Here is a 12,926-nt window from a genome sequence, read left to right as displayed (position 1 = left end):
GACTTCTCAATTTATACTTCCTTTAAATTATATATATGTGTGTGTGTGTGTGTGTGTGTGTGTGTGTCTATTATAATCCACGTGAGAGTCGTACCACCGTAATATCATTGACTTATGACTCGAGCATAAGGATTTGAATATTAGGGTGTTCCAAACACACAAAACTCACAGGCAAGTGTACCGAGTCGTATCAAGTAGTAAAACTCACTTAGAGTGAGGTCGATCCCACAGGGATTGATGGATCAAGCAATTTTAGTGGGTGATTAGTTTAGTCAAGCTAACATTGAAGTGAATTGAGTGAAATGTAGCCAACAGAAAATAAATGACAAGAAAATTTAAAGTGCAGAAAGTAAAATTGTAAGTAACTTAAAGAACAAGAAATGTAAATTGTAGAAACTTAAATGATAAAAAATGTAAATTGCATCAAATGTAAAGGGGGTTGGGTGCAGGAAAATTAAAGAAAGCAATAGCTCAAGCAATTGAAAAAGAACAAGCAACTGGAAATTTAAATTGCAGGAAGAATAAAGAAAGTTGGGTGCTGGGAATTAAAGAAATCAAACAAGAAAGTGTAAATAGCAATCAAACAGAGAAGTAAAAGATGCAATAACATGCAACAGATCTAAACGGAAAAGGGAAATTGCTTGAAAAATTCAAAACAGCAAGATATCTCAACTTAATTGCAAATTCCAAAAAGACAAGTGAAGATCTTAGGGGATCAATGAGACTAGAAAACAAGTCTAGATCTCAACCCCTTCCTTGATCCAACAGAGAATAAGATGCAGGAAATTAAAGATGAAAGCAATGAACAGAACTTTGATTCAAATCACAATTCACTTGAAAGTTTGCAGAAGAAGAACAAGAGAAGTTGCAGATAGAGAATGAAAATAGAATTCCTTCCGATCTCAATCCAAGATTCAAAACAGAAATAAAAATTAAAGAGAGAGCTCTCTACTCCTAATGCTCCTTAGTGAAGCCAGCCTCCAATGCTCTCTAATGGAGCTGACTTTTAATGGAGCTTCCTTCTTTTTTGAAAATGAGAATGATGCCTTTATATAGGCTTTTTACAAAATAAAATGAAATTAAAATGAAAAATAAATTAAATGAAAATCCTAATTCTAGCTTGTTCTTGTGCCTTTGAGTGATGATGTGGGCTTTGCTTGCTTTGGATTTGAAGAGAGATGGGTTTGGTTGGCCTTGGTTTAATTGGTTTGGAGCATGGGTCAAGCTTGGTTCAAGTTGGTTTGGTGTGGGACACCTCCCAGGGCAATGCTCCGCTCTCCACAAGAGCACAGCATTCAATTTATGTCCCTCGCTGTATCAATTTTTGTGCGTGACAAGGTCCAAGTATCAAAGTAGCGCTCCGCTCTCACCAAGAGCGCAGCATCCTTGCTTCCTTGGTGAGGTATCCGTGTTCAAATCCTTGTGGCTTCACTAGCAAACATTTTCCTTTGAATTTTTCTTGGAGAGAGTACGATAATTCTCTCCAAGAGAGTGGAGCACAATATTGATGTAGAGTGCTACTTTGCTTTGGAGTGAGGTTCCAGCTTCGAACCTTGGTGGTTGTACTTTGGTATATTTTTGCTTGTTTTTGGTCCATAAAGATGCCATTCACTCGTGCCTCAATTTTATGCCAAATATGGATTGCCATATATCGTTGGAAAGCTCTGAATGTCAGCTTTCCAACACAACTGGAAGCACATCAATTAGACATCTGTAGCTTAAGTTATAGCCCTTTGAAGGAGGCATAGTCATGCTGTGAGCGCCCAAGCTTAACTTAGTGAAAATTCTTGCTTCCAAGTTGATATTGCATCACGATAATGCTCTGCTCTTGGCAAGAGCAGAGCTTTGTGTGCTGGTTGCCAATCTCCTTTAATTTGGTCATGGACCATGCTTTTAAAAGCGTGGCCTAAGCCTCCAAAGTGTGCTCCAACTTCAAAGTATGTCCCAAAACTCTTTTTTTTTTCCTTTTTAGCTTATTTTGTGCTTTTTTCTTCTTTTTCTTCTTATTTCCTACAAAATTTATAAAATCAAAAGATCAAAGAAATATACCATTTAAGTACAAAAGCATTTATTATTCAAGCACAAATCATCAATTTCTTGTATGAATAAGCATAGAAAAACATGACATGGTGACATGTCATCACAACACCAAACTTATACCTTGCTTGTCCTCAAGCGAGAAAAGAATCATTCAATAAAGATTGACAATCCAAGGTAAGAAGAATAGCAACTCAATGTTCATGGTTAGCTAGTTTTCTAAGCATGCTACAATCACAAAAGAAATGTAAATGATTGATGCTTCTATCTAGCTCATTTTATGAAATCTTTTTCTTGTATTTCTTCCTTGAAAGAAGCTTTTGATTTTCTTATTAACTTCTCCTTTTGGGTGCTTTTCCCCATGAGTTGATAACAAAGCTACGATTCTAACTGCTTTGTTTTTAAGTATTACCACTTGATACATAAGCACCACAAGCATTTGAATTAGAGGACTTCATTAAGCTCATTTTTCTTTTCTTTTCTTGACTCTCTAATCATTGATGCTCAGAACCTTGAGCTTTGAGGGAGTGCTTTTGCACTTGAGCCTAGCCTTGACTTCTAAGTGTTTTGTTTTCAAGCATTTGGCTTGATACATAAACACCACAAGTACTTAACAAACAAATTGCCATTGATACTCAGAGCCTTCAGCTTTCTCATTCCTTCCATTTTTCTTTCTTGCTTTATTTGCATTTACTTCCTTCAAGGTTTTCATGATTTCAAAAAATTTCACAAAATGTCCTAGATGAAAACTTTAATTAAATAAAATCCAATGCAATTGAGCAACAATTAATCATACTAGCTTTCCAAAACTTATATGCACATGCTAAACTCTTCTTTAATGCCTTGTTTTCTTATACAATGAAATGTTAGTAGCACATATGTTTTAAGCAAGCAAAATTAAAGATAACAATCAAGGCACAAGAGACAGAGACATTTTGATTGCAAACATAAGAGGGTGTGCATGATACATTGCAATAAAAGATAAGTGGCACACCAAACTTAGTGTGACACTTTCACTTGGAATTGATGCATGCATCCAGTATGGATTGGAACTAACTTTTTGTTGCATAGCAACACCAAACTTAGAATGCAATCCTATGTCCATTTTATTTGAAATAAAACTAAACGAAAGAAACTGTTATATGTTAAATACAATCACCAAGCCAAGAATCTGTCATGCATAAGGATCTCTTGGTGATGTATTAACAAAAATAGTTAAGAATCAAAATAAGTGAAAGCATTAAAAACAAAGAAATAACTAAAGTAAACAGAATAACAAAGTGTCAAACCAAAAGAAAAATAACAGTGCAAAGGCATTATGATTATGCAGACAAGTAGTGTTGCTTGAATAAATTGCATAGAAAATAAGTGGCACACCAAACTTAGAATCTTAGTGTGACACTTTCATTTTTGAATTGATGCAATCATCCAAAAAGATTAAAAACAATTTGTTGCAAGGCAACACCAAACTTAGAATGTAACCATATGCCTATTTATTGAATTTAAACAAAGCAAAGAAAGAAAACAAAGCAAAGGGAGGAGATATTACCTGCGCTGACATGTTCTTCACTTTCTTCCCCTTCTTCCAGTTTGTTAAGAGGAATGACCTCAAGGGAGGAGAAGATTCAGCTATCGCCCCCTGTCTTGGCCTCTCCTCAGCAAGCTTTCTTTTGTACATGGCTTGATTGAGCTTGCTTGCTAGTGGTCCAGGGGTTGGATTGCTTGTGGTTGACCTCCTCTTGAATGTTGTCGTTGGTATTTTGGTCACAATCCTCTTCTCGGTGCTTTTGTTAATTGCCTTCACTTCCTTGAATTCAAGACATGGTTGCTGTGTGATTTTTGGAGTGTTTTCTTCATTAAAAGCCTCTTGAATTGGTGGTTCCATGAGCCCTTCCTTCATGTGATTTTCTGCTTCACTTGAGTTTGGACGTCCTTGATTGTCTTCCTCTATTTTTTCTTCATGATTTCCATTAATTCCTTTGGGAGGGAATCTTTATGTTTCATTGTCACCTTAAGTAGCTTTTGTGATTGTAAAATCCTTGGCTCATGTCCCTCACCTTTTATTGCAATTTCACTTGCAACAGGGACCTTTTGTTCTTGTTTTTCCACTTCCTCACTCACAAATTTGTCTTCATCCTCACTGTTTGATGGTTCTAAGTTCCCCATTGTTTGCTCTAAGGGCCCATTCATCTTCTTGAAGATGATTTCTTTCCAGGATTGGGATTGTGTGTATCTTTCCACGAGTTTTCTGTGTATTTCAATGGCTTGGAATTGGCTTTCTAAGGGTTCTTTGGACCATTGAAGGTAATCCTCATCTGCTAGTTCAAGAGATGAAGGTTGAGAGTAATTTTGGTGACATGGATGTGTTGTAGTGAAGTTGTGTTGAGGGGTGTGGAATGAGTTGTGTGATTGATGGGATGACTTGTATGGATTTTGGAGGAAACTTTGTGTTGAGGCATAATCAAGTGATGAAGAACTTTCAAATGAGAAACTGGGACGTGAGGGTGGATGCTCTTGCATTTCTTGGTGATACTCCCAGCCACCATTAGAAAAATGACTTGAATCATTTTGTGGTGGTGGGAAGTATCCCATATGATTCTCTTGCTCATCTTGTGTCTCTGAAGCAAATCTCCATGAATTGTAGTGCTCAGAATGTGTATTCTCTTGGTAATATTCCCAGCCACCATTAGAGATTGGTGATGGTGGGTGATATCCCATAAAATTTTTTTTGACCATAAGATGAGTTGAACTCCATTTGTATTTTATAAACATCAATGAAATTTGAAATTCATGTCACAGAGAAATAGTTTCTTAGTGAGGCAATAGCTCAAACACCTTGCTATCAATTTAAATCAGAGAACAAAAACAAAGAAAATGCTTGATCTAGACTTCTCACCCACTTAATCATTGTTGATCTAAATCAATCCTCGGCAACGACGGCAAAAACCTGATGGTGTTTTTGTGGAAAAATGAATTTCCAAACACACAAAACTCACCGGCAAGTGTACCGGGTCGTATCAAGTAGTAAAACTCACTTAGAGTGAGGTCGATCCCACAGGGATTGATGGATCAAGCAATTTTAGTGGTTGATTAGTTTAGTCAAGCTAACATTGAAGTGAATTGAGTGAAATGTAGCCAACAGAAAATAAATGACAAGAAAATTTAAAGTGCAGAAAGTAAAATTGTAAGTAACTTAAAGAACAAGAAATGTAAATTGTAGAAACTTAAATGATAAAAAATGTAAATTGCATCAAATGTAAAGGGGGTTGGGTGCAGGAAAATTAAAGAAAGCAATAGCTCAAGCAATTGAAAAAGAACAAGCAACTGGAAATTTAAATTGCAGGAAGAATAAAGAAAGTTGGGTGCTGGGAATTAAAGAAATCAAACAAGAAGGTGTAAATAGCAATCAAACAGAGAAGTAAAAGATGCAATAACATGCAACAGATCTAAACAGAAAAGGGAAATTGCTTGAAAAATTCAAAACAGCAAGATATCTCAACTTAATTGCAAATTCCAAAAGGACAAGTGAAGATCTTAGGGGATCAATGAGACTAGAAAACAAGTCTAGATCTCAACCCCTTCCTTAATCCAACAGAGAATAAGATGCAGGAAATTAAAGATGAAAGCAATGAACAGAACTTTGATTCAAATCACAATTCACTTGAAAGTTTGCAGAAGAAGAACAAGAGAAGTTGCAGATAGAGAATGAAAATAGAATTCCTTCCGATCTCAATCCAAGATTCAAAACAGAAATAAAAATTAAAGAGAGAGCTCTCTACTCCTAATGCTCCTTAGTGAAGCCAGCCTCCAATGCTCTCTAATGGAGCTGACTTTTAATGGAGCTTCCTTCTTTTTTGAAAATGAGAATGATGCCTTTATATAGGCTTTTTATGTAACGACCCAACTCCCAGTATGCCATGGTCATACAAGAAGCTAAGTGTTACTAACTTATCCTTCCTAATTATTAACTATTATTTTATATATGAGCCTGTTCCTTGTTAGAGCGATGCCAATTTTACGAGTAACTTTTTTTTTGTTGCGGATGTTCAGGTAAAATAAACAAGCATACATTGAGAGTAATAGAAAAGCGGCATAAAGAAACATAGAAATACAACTGATAATATACATCATGTACACTATAACAAAACATGTAGCGTTTACACAAGATCAAGTCAGTTTACATCCTCGTCATCCTACGTAGCTAATATTTACACGACACTCCCAGTGCCTAGCCCATACAAAAAGCCACTAAGTTGGCACCTAGGCTAGCCTAACCACTATATAGCTCCTAGCTCTCGGGTGTACTAACACAAGTGAGAGACTAACTATCAGATAATGTCAGACTAGAGTGTCATCAAAAGAATGCCCCTACGCCTGTCAAGCTATATCTACACGTGGCCGTTTGGAGAATCGTCGTGAGGCTCGTCCATCTCCTCATCCTGCTCTATCTCTATCTCAGGATCCTCCTCCTCATCATCATCCGTAGCTACAACTATACCCTCAGATCCACCAGAAACACTACTGCCACTATGTACAAAACCATTCGTGAGCACAGGTCTGTTCGCATTTATAGGAGCCACTCCACCGTCCGGTAGTGCCGGCTCATCAGGCTGTGGAAAGTCGTGGATCGGCTCAGGGGGAAAATCCCACTCTGGTGGTATCACAGGTACATAGTCACCAGCTAACTAAGGCTCATCAGGAATGATAGGCTCAGGTACCGCCTCATTCAAAGGTTGAGCTGGTATAGGGGGTTCGGGACCATCAGGAAAAGGATGTACAGGTGCGTCAGGATGTAACCAGGATAAGGGAAAGTCGTAAGGAGCATCAGGGTCAAAATGCGGGCTAGACAGAGGATGTTGAAGCTCGATTGGGTAACGCATATCGTCTAATACGAGGCTCCAATCCCATGATGAAGTTACTGTGATGTACCGGATCCTCGTAGATGTAAGGGTCCTCGAACTCATAGAAGATCACGCCCGTCTCCATCTGAGGGGGAGGAAGGGAGAGAAGGGGTAAGATCTGAGGAGTCCTTAGTAGGGTCGGGGTTATTAGTTACATTCATTTATTCGATCTCGATTAGTAGATGGATAATAGAATGCAGTAAAGTAGTAAACAAAAGTTAAAAATAGATAAAAAACAAAGAACATAACACAAGCAGGAGGATACAAGAAGACAAAGCACAGACATAGCACTCAAGCAAACAAACATAAAGAAATAGATCACACACAAGTAGGAATGCAACAGAGAATAATGCGCAGACAAGAATGATGCATGGCTAGTCCTAGTGCAGGTAATGAGCTCATTTGTCGGTTTCTACCCGCTCCCGACGTAACCCAGCATTACCAGTCGGATATTGCTTTCCTGTTGGCAATACCCCTGTGTACAGGAAATAACCCCTCTGCCACCACAGGGTCCACTGCACGCAGGAAATAACACATCTGCCACTGCAGGGATCTATGCCGAAACACCTTCTGTATACAGCAAATAACCCCTCTGCCACTACAGAAATGGAACAGGTGGTCACGGTACTCTGTAGCAGGAAATAACCCCTCTGCCTTACAGAAATGAAATATGGATCTGTACCGCAGGAAAGCGTTTCTCAGTGGTCGCACCATTATCTATCTGACTGCCACAATGCAGCAGATGAACATATAGATATCTCTGAGGTTGCCTTAATGCAACAAATGAACTCTCAATAGGTTCTCTACTCTTTATCATATTACTCCTTTCGCTTTGTCTCTTTATTTTGCTCTGTTTGTTCTTTTCTCTGCGCTTCCTTACTTTATTCTGCTTTCTCTGTTTAACGTATGTATTTAAAGCTTATGTAAATTTCGGTATGATAAGTTAGCCTGCCCCAAGTATAGGTTCATTAAGTCTATACTGAAACAGTTTAACTTTTCATATAATACCTAACACTATTTGCAATTCAAGGACTAACTATGTTGCCCTAGTTCGTTCACTAGTCTCTGTCTGTTTTTCTGTCATTAAAACATTACAGACCTTTTCTTTGATTTTTATCTTTTCTTCAACTTTTTATCTTTTATTTATCTTTGCCTCACTAATATGTTTTTACCCCCTCCCTAAGTGTTTTATGAAGGTAATTATGAGATTCTGCGCTTAAAGTTGTCTTTCTAAAGCTTTTACAGAAAACTACCCTTTCCGCATTCTATAATTCATAATAAATTAGAAGCCACTAAAACCCCATATTTTCTACATGATTTCAACACAAATTGAACCTCAATTTAAGCTTAGGGTTTCGTTTTTCCAGCTGCCCCAAGAACATGAACTTAAAGCTTGAATTTCATAAAATTTCATCAAAATTTCACCAAATTTTCACCAAGAATCAATCATATATGCAACCAATTTTTAGCACAGCCAAATTATACAACATTCACAAACTCAAACACAAATAATCAAGATTAATTTTGTGACACCCTACCTGGTTTTGCTACTCCTAATTCAGTTAGACTTTCAGGTGGTCCTTTAGCACTTTTTCCTCCTAAATCACATTAAGAACAACTTTAAATCCAAAAACCCTCAACTAACCAAATATCCTTCAGCACGTTAGGAGGTGATTTCTAACCTTAGACTTGCTGGAGAGTCACGTTTCTTGGCCCTCAAGTCATGTTAAGCATGATTCCTAAGGTAGAACATCAAGAAAACACATGTTTAAGCATGTTTCCTTGAAACCAAATCAAAAGAGAGATGGTGCAGCCAAATCACCTTGATTCTAGCCTTGATAATTCATATGATCATGTAGAGAAAGAAGAGAGGATTATTTTGGTTGGATTGGAATTTTGATTTGAGTTTTAGTTCAGCAGAAATCAAGCTTTGAAGATTTGGAACTAAGAACTTTTCTCTCTTTTTCTCTCTCCTATTTTCGGCCACAAAGTGAAAATGAGCCAGCCTTGGGGGTTTTGGGGGTGTATGGTGAATTGTGATTGGTTGGCTTGGAGGTGGATTAAAATAATATTAAAATATCTCAGGTGTATAACTACTAAAACTAGTTGTATCGGAACACTTGCAAAAACATCTCTAAAAATTATTTTTTGAGCTACTAGCATAAATGACACTAGTAACATATTTATTATGAGAATAAGACATGTATAGTGAGGCCTTAGCATTGCTAAAGTCATCAGAGAGTGCTAGTGCTAAGCTGCACCAGTAAACTGTGAACCCGGTTAAACCAATTTTCTGTTTTTAACTAAAACTGACCAGGTAACCTTATAATATCATTCAAGAAGCTTCTAATACTAATATAATGATAATATCATCCTATTATCTCTCTTATCTCATAAATCGAGTCCGGTTTGTCAAACTTAGACTAATTACGAAAAACCGAATCAAAACTCCTAACCGATACGGTTCAAAAACTAGGTTCTTCGTGACCGCGTTATCGAGCTTGCCTCGGAAAAGGTTCTAACTTAAAGATAACATAATGACAATGAGGATTGAGATACTTGATGATATATCAAAGGTTTTCCCCTTACTTATCTTCCGGAGTTCTCCGTACTTTCAGAAAAGATCTCGCGTACTCGAGAAAAGATCTCGCGTACTCGAAAATCGGGGTTGTTACATTTTACAAAATAAAATGAAATTGAAATGAAAAATAAATTAAATTAAAATCCTAGTTCTAGCTTGTTCTTGTGCCTTTGGGGGATGACGTGGGCTTTGCTTGCTTTGGATTTGAAGAGAGATGGGTTTGGTTGGCCTTGGTTTAATTGGTTTGGAGCATGGGTCAAGCTTGGTTGAAGTTGGTTTGGTGTGGGACACCTCCCAGGGCAATGATCCGCTCTCCACAAGAGCGCATCATTCAATTTGTATCCCTGGCCGTGTCAATTTTGGTGCGTGACAAGGTCCAAGCATCAAAGTAGCGCTCCGCTCTCACCAAGAGCGTAGCATCCTTGCTTCCTTGGTGAGGTATCCGTGTTCAAATCCTTGTGGCTTCACAAGCAAACATTTTCCTTTGAATTTTTCTTGGAGAGAGCACGATAATGCTCTCCAAGAGAGCAGAGCACAATAATTATGTAGAGCGCTACTTTGCTTTGGAGTGAGGTTCCAGCTTCGAACCTTGGTGGTTGCACTTTGGTATATTTTTGCTTGTTTTTGGTCCATAAAGATGCCTTTCACTCGTGCTTCAATTTTGTGCTAAATATGGATTTCCATCTATCATTGGAAAGCTCTGAATGTCAGCTTTCCAACGCAACTAGAAGCACATCAATTGGACATATGTAGCTCAAGTTATAACCCTTTGAAGGAGGCATAGTCATGCTGTGAGCGCCCAAGCTTAACTTAGTGAAAATTCTTGCTTCCAAGTTGATATTGCATCACGATATTGCTCTGCTCTTGGCAAGAGCGGAGCTTTGTGTGCTGGTTGCCAATCTCCTTTAATTTGGTCATGGGCCACACTTTTAAAAGCGTGGCCTAAGCCTCCAAAGTGTGCTCCAACTTCAAAGTGTGTCCCAAAGCTCTTTTTTTTTCCTTTTTAGCTTATTTTGTGCTTTTTGCTTCTTTTTCTTCTTATTTCCTACAAAATTTATAAAATCAAAAGATCAAAGAAATATACCATTTAAGTACAAAAGCATTCATTATTCAAGCACAAATCATCAATTTCTTGTATGAATAAGCATAGAAAAACATGACATGGTGACATGTCATCATTAGTCAGGCGAATAAGTTGTTGGCTTAATTTGTATTTGTGAGATCTAAACTAAGTTGAAATGTAAATAAAGAAAAAGGGTATAAAATACTTTGTAAATTAGAATTGAATCAGTAATAGGAATATGGTTAAGAATTAGAGTTGCTTTGTCTTTCTGAATTAACTCTGGTATTACTGTCTCCTTTGCTTGTCAATGGTTTCTTTTATAGCAGGTTGTATGTGATCAACGCCATTGGTCGCGGTCAAAAATCTCCTCTGCTTTAGATCAAACGCCATATTGCCGCGATTATCCAATCTGAACGAGGGTGAAACTCTAGCAGTTCATTCTCATTGGTGATCCTACTCAAAACGCCACAGACAAGGTCGAATCTTCCGGATTAGTGAATGCTGCTCCTTTGGGTTTTAGCCTCTACCACAGAGACCCTAATCTCCACAGAAATTGGCTGAACTGGTATCTCGATAAGTCCCCAATGAAGTCATGGATTAGCCGGCTGAGAGATGTATAATCCAGCTGGCGGTTCGTGCTTTCCAGTCACGTATTCACATGAACCCAAGTAGACACGGGTGGTTGTCAGACAGGCGGTCTTGGTATGATGAACGGAGATGATTGTCACGGATCATCCCATTCACCATATTGAAGAACGAGTATACATCTTAGAATTAAATCAAACACGGATCGAAGAGAAACAGTAATACTTCTATTAATTCATAGAACTTAGCAGGGCTCCTCCCTTCAACCCATGAAGTTTAGAAACTCATACTGACAAAAAACACAATGGTAAATGAAATATGGTGTGCATCCTAGATGATCTCTCTATGGAGAATGTAAAATTTCTTTAAATACTAAATTGATAACTAAGGATTACGTAAGAAAGGGTAAAACAGTCTTTTTAGTACTAAAATTCTCTTCTGGGGCCTACTTGGTGAGTGTTTGGGTTGAGCTTTGATGAGCTACACATGCTATGAGGTCTCTAGGGCATTGAACAGTAGCTAGAAGGGGTCCACTTTGGGCGTTTGGACGCTGGTCTCTTCTCCTTGGGCGCTGGACGCTTGAAAGGGGGTAGGAGGCTGGCGTTGGACGTAGTTTTAGGCCTTCTAATCTGAAGCAAAGTATGGACTATTATACATTGTTGTAAAGCGCTGGAAGTCAAATTTACATAGCCGTTGAGAACTCTCCATTCGGACTTCCGTAACTCCAGAAAAGCTCTTTTGAGTGCAAGGAGGTCAGATCCGGACAGCATCTACAGTGCTTTCTCTGTCTCTAAATCAGACTTTTGCTTGAGCTCCTCAATTTCAGCCAGAAAATACCTGAAATTGCATAAAAACACACAAACTCATAGTAGAATCCAAAAATGTGAATTTAATACTAAAACCTATAAAAACTTAATAAAAACTAAACAAAAAGCGTATAAAATATCCGCTCATCACAACCCCAAACTTAAACCGTTGCTTGTCCCCAAGCAACTAAAAACACAGTAGGATAAAAAGAAAAGTAAGATACAAATAAATTTCAAAGTTTTTAATGAAGCTCAGTTTCAATTAGATGAGCAAGACTTAGTAGCTTTTTGCTTCTGAATAGTTTTGGCATCTCACTATCCATTGAAACTCAGAAGTGTAGGTTTCTTTAGGAACTTAGAATCCATATGATACTATTGAATCTCTTAGTTCAGTTATGTTTTATTCTTGAACATAGCTTTCAGAGTCTTTGTCGTGACCCTAAGCACTTTGTTTTCCAGTATTACCACCGGATACATAAATGCCACAGACACTTTAATTGGGTGAACACTTCTGAATTGTGATTTAGCTTTTCTAGAATCCCCAGATAGAGGTGTACAGAGTTCTTAAGAACACTCTTTTTACTTTGGACCACGACTTTAACCACTCAGTCTCAAGCTTTTCACTTGACACCTTCACACTACAAGCACATGGTTAGGGACAGCTTGGTTGAACCACTTAGGCCAGGATTTTATTCCTTTAGGCCCTCCTATCCATTGATGCTTAAAGCCTTGGATCCTTTTACCCTTGGCTTTTGGTTTAAAGGGTTATTGTCTTTTTTAATCTGCCCTCATTTTCCTGCATTTTTTTGCAGTAATGGATTTTTCTTATTTATTTATTTTTTTGCCATTTTTTTCTTTCTTTTTCGCATGCATTAATTTTTTTTCCTTTTGCAACATGCTTTTTCTTTTTCTTTTTGCTTTTTTTTCTTGCTTCAAGAATCAATTTTGGGTTT

The sequence above is a fragment of the Arachis ipaensis genome, chromosome B03 (genome assembly GCF_000816755.2).
Source record: "Arachis ipaensis cultivar K30076 chromosome B03, Araip1.1, whole genome shotgun sequence".
In the NCBI taxonomy this organism is placed as follows: Eukaryota; Viridiplantae; Streptophyta; class Magnoliopsida; order Fabales; family Fabaceae; genus Arachis; species Arachis ipaensis.
Note: the sequence above shows the minus strand (reverse complement) of the source record.